Raw genomic sequence first — 4,700 nt, forward strand, 5'->3', positions numbered from 1 at the left:
TTTTATGTAAGTTTTTAAATTAGTCAATATTATTGTGTCGTTATTGTTCATGAAAGTGACCGTTGCAAAACTAGCCGTTAATTAGCCGTTAAGTAGCCGTTAAGGAAAACTAGCCGTTGCAAAACTAGCCGTTGCAAAAGTAGCCGTTGCAAAATTAGCCGTTACAAAATTAGCCGTTAAGGTACTTATTGCAGACACACTTATAAATATCAACTATCAATGACTCCGCAACTCCACTTCAACTCTACTTTCTCACCTCGAAAGAGAACTAAAAATTACATTTCTAGATATGGCTAGAAATTTTGATGATATGTTTAATGAGGCTTTGTATGACAAAAGAAGACGGCAAGATAACACACTCATAGATAATTGGATCGATGAGTATTTACTCGAAGATTCAGAAAAAGAAGATATCGATAGAAGCTCTATCCCAATTACTCGTAGATGGATCAACAGAGATCGAGAAGCAGGACATGATCGCCTTTTCCAAGATTACTTTGCAGATGATCCGGTGTATAATGCTGACATTTTTCGACGGAGATTTTGAATGAGAAGACATGTGTTCCTTTGGATAGTAGACGCTCTCTCAGCCGTCTATCCGTATTTTCAACAGAGGGTTGATGCAACTGGAAGAAGAGGTTTGTCGCCACTCCAGAAATGTACCGCTGCGATACGGATGTTAGTATATGGCGTAGCAACTGATGCTGTTGATGATTATGTGCGCATAGGCGAGAGCACTACAATTGAATGCTTGGAAAAATTTGTTGAAGGTGTCATTTCGGTGTTCGAGGATGAATACTTGCAAAAACCCAATCCAAATGACGTACAACACCTGCTACAAATGGCGGAGGGTCGTGGCTTCCCTGACATGTTGGGTAGCATTGACTGCATGCATTGGCAATGAAAAAATTGTCCAAAGGCGTGGAAAGGTATGTACATGAGTGGTTATCGTGGGGTTGCAACGATAGTACTTGAGGTTGTAGCATCTTCAGACCTTTGGATATGGCATAAGTTCTTTGGAGTTTTTGGTTCAAATAACGATATCAACGTGTTAGATCGTTCTCCAGTGTTTGATGATATTCTAAATGATCGTGCTCCGGAGGTAAATTATACTATTAATGGTAATGATTATAGAATGGGATACTATTTAGCATATGGTATTTATCCTGAATGGGCCACATTTGTCAAATCAATCTCAAAGCCACAAGGGAAGAAACACAAGTTATTTGCACAATACCAAGAAGGGCAAAGAAAAGATGTGGAACGAGCATTCGGAGTGTTGCAAGCACGCTTTGCAATTATACGTGGTCCAGCTCATTTTTGGAAAAAGAAGAAGCTTGCCAACATAATGAGAGCTTGTATTATATTTTATAATATGATTGTTGAGGATGAAAGAGACACTTATGCAGGAAATTTTGCTCAAGGCTTAGAGTATGATGATGTTGAAAATGGCTTATCACAACCTCAGCTGGGAGAAGAAGATTTTGCACCATACCATCAATTTCTCCAAATAAATGCCGAACTTCGAAATAGGCAGCAGCATAGACAATTGAAAGAGGACTTGATTGAACACATATGGCAATTTCACAATGCTTGTCGTCAACTATAGAGTTTAATTATGTTTTTCTTTGTATTAAGTAATTTTACAAATTAGTGTAATCCTGAATTATATATTGTGTATTATTGTTATATATAAATTTATTTAATATTAATATCTTTTAATAGTGAATTATTTTTAAATTTAAATTTTTAAATTACATTATTAAAAAATAATTAATTAAGTGAGACCACAACATGGACTAAAGTTAGTTCCTCCTAATGGAGAAGATAGAGATGCTTTGAGTTCCTATTTACTGTTTATGACGCAAAAACTGATGTGGAGTTACTTTTTATGACAGGTGGACCATAAACAGAAACTGGGATGAGTTCCCTACTGAAAATGGTCTTAGGATTGGCTGCAAAAGAGCTCTATGTCATACAGATACCTTTACAGGATATGGTAGTTGATACATTAACTAAACCCCTGTCTATTCAAGTTTTTAGCAAATATAAAGACAAACTGAGAGTACATACTTCCAAGTACCTTAGTTTGAAGGGGGTATTGACAGTAGAGTTATCTTTCGTTAGTTACAAAATGGTTGAAAACTGTTGTGCTAACTTGGATTACTATGAGTATATATATTAGAATAAATATCAATTGTAAATATAGTATGATTGAATAATATGCAGAACTTTCTTTTATCTTTTTCTCTTAATTTTTTAATTCTGCACTGAGATTCTTTTTCAATCTTAGAATCAAGAATTGCTACACACTCTGGTTCATGTCACATGAATCACTATTACCATCGTACACATTATATATTAAAATTGTGAATTTAGCGAATAAATTAAAATCAACTTTATACCCAAATCCATTCAACAGATAGAGTTGTTAACCCTCTTAATGCAAGAAGAGAAGCTAGACTATACATAGTAGCTAGTTACCAATCACCCGTTCATGATGACGTGCTCTATTCTTTATTAGGAATGAAATGGTAGGCTGTTGGATTATTATATAGGGTAAAGTATACTTTTTGTCCCTGAAGTTTACTAAAAGTTTCAAAATTACCCCTAAGTTTCAATTTGTTTCAATTTTATCCCAAAAGTTTTCGATTTGCATCAATTTTATCCCTGAACGTTAACAGCGTTGAAATCACTAACAGACGTTAGTGACGTGGCAATAAAGGAGTTCTATGTGGCAACTATGTGTGTGAGTCATTTCTAAAACGTTTTTTAAAATAATTTTTAATTTTTTGTTTAAAAATTTATATTACAAAAATGATATGGCTAAAAATCACAACCTCAAACCCTAAAATTAACTTCTTCATTTACGTCTTCCTCTTCATCTTCTTCACTGTGTGTAAGAATAAGAAACCCTAACGAATGGCTTCCCAAGGCTCGGTATCATCACAAAAAAGCAGTCGGAGACGACGAACGCTTATATGCAACTGTGGTGAACCCCCTGTACTGAGATGGTCGAAGACACCAGAAAATCCCGGCCGGAGATTTTGGGGCTGTGTATACTTTGATGTTAGTTTTGAGTGCTTTTTATTTTGATGTCTTCATGAGTTTCTTCAAGTTCTTTTTTTTTGTTTATGTTGCAGATTGGGAAGGAGTGCACATTTTTTTCCTGGGCAGATGGAGTTGTAGAGACAGAAGAGGCTGAGGTTGCAAGGTTGAAGATGAAGATTTCCACCTTGAAGACTAAATTAGTTTATGCTAAATGCAAACTGTTGATGGCTGTTATTTTTGGTGTGTTGGGTTGGTTTATGGTGATTTTAATGGTTTATTTGTGGGTGAAGAATGGAAAGAACAATAACATATAGTGCAGAAGCCATGAACGTGCTAATTATAAAAGAACATTACAAGAACATTAACATATAGTGCAGCTCTCCACATGACTAGCTAATTCACAGCAATTTATAACAGCAACATATAACTAATTATATGTTGAACATTACAAGAACAGCAAGATATAGTGCAGAAGCCACATGACTAGCTAATTCACAGCAATTTATAACTAATTATAAAAGAACATTACAAGAACATTAATATATAGGTACAGCAATTTATAACTAATTATAAAAGAACATTACAATTACATTAACATATAGTGCAGAAGCCACATGACTAGCTAATTCACAGCAATTTATAACTAATTATAATAGTCAATTACAAGAACATTAACATATAGGTACAGCAATTACTAACTAATTATAAAAGAACATTACAATTACATTAACATATAGTGCAGAAGCCACATGACTAGCTAATTCACAGCAATTTATAACTAATTATAAAAGAACATTACAAGAACATTAACATATAGGTACAACAATTACTAACTAATTATAAAAGAACATTACAAGAACATTAACATATAGGTACAACAATTACTAACTAATTATAAAAGAACATTACAAGAACATTAACATATAGGTACAACAATTACTAACTAATTATAAAAGAACATTACAAGAACATTAACATATAGGTACAACAATTACTAACTAATTATAAAAGAACATTACAATTACATTAACATATAGTGCAGAAGCCACATGACTAGCTAATTCACAGTAATTTATAACTAATTATAAAAGTCAATTACAAGAACATTAACATATAGGTACAACAATTACTAACTAATTATAAAAGAACATTACATATAGTGCATAAGCCACATGACTAGCTAATTATAAGAACAATAACATATAGTACAGAAGCCATGAACGTGCTAATTATAAAAGAACATTACAAGAACAATAACATATAGTGCAGAAGCCATGAACGTGCTAATTATAAAAGAACATTACAAGAACAATAACATTAACTAATTATAACTAGACATAAAAATATAGTGCAAAATCTTAATTACACTAAAATACAGGTTAGTAAATTACCTTTTGTTGGTCAGACATGAACGTGCTACGTAATAATTTATCCGCTCCTATATCATCAATTAGGTTTGAGAGGAACCACGTCCATGAATCTTTTGTCTCAGCCTCCACGACCGCATATGCTATAGGTAGCATCTGGTCATTCGGATCCCACCCCAAAGCAACCAATAGCCATCCTCCATATGGTGTCTTCAAAAAGCAACCATCAAGCCCTATCATAGGCCTACACTTCATGAAACTCTCCTTGCAAGCCTTTAAGCA

The 4,700-nt window shown here is 33.7% G+C and overlaps 1 pseudogene; it reads left to right on the forward strand.

Annotated features, from left to right (window-relative positions):
- Positions 311-4,700, forward strand: part of LOC107611549 — a 5,152-nt pseudogene continuing 762 nt past the window's right edge.

This window comes from Arachis ipaensis, chromosome B08 (assembly GCF_000816755.2).
Source record: "Arachis ipaensis cultivar K30076 chromosome B08, Araip1.1, whole genome shotgun sequence".
In the NCBI taxonomy this organism is placed as follows: domain Eukaryota; kingdom Viridiplantae; phylum Streptophyta; class Magnoliopsida; order Fabales; family Fabaceae; genus Arachis; species Arachis ipaensis.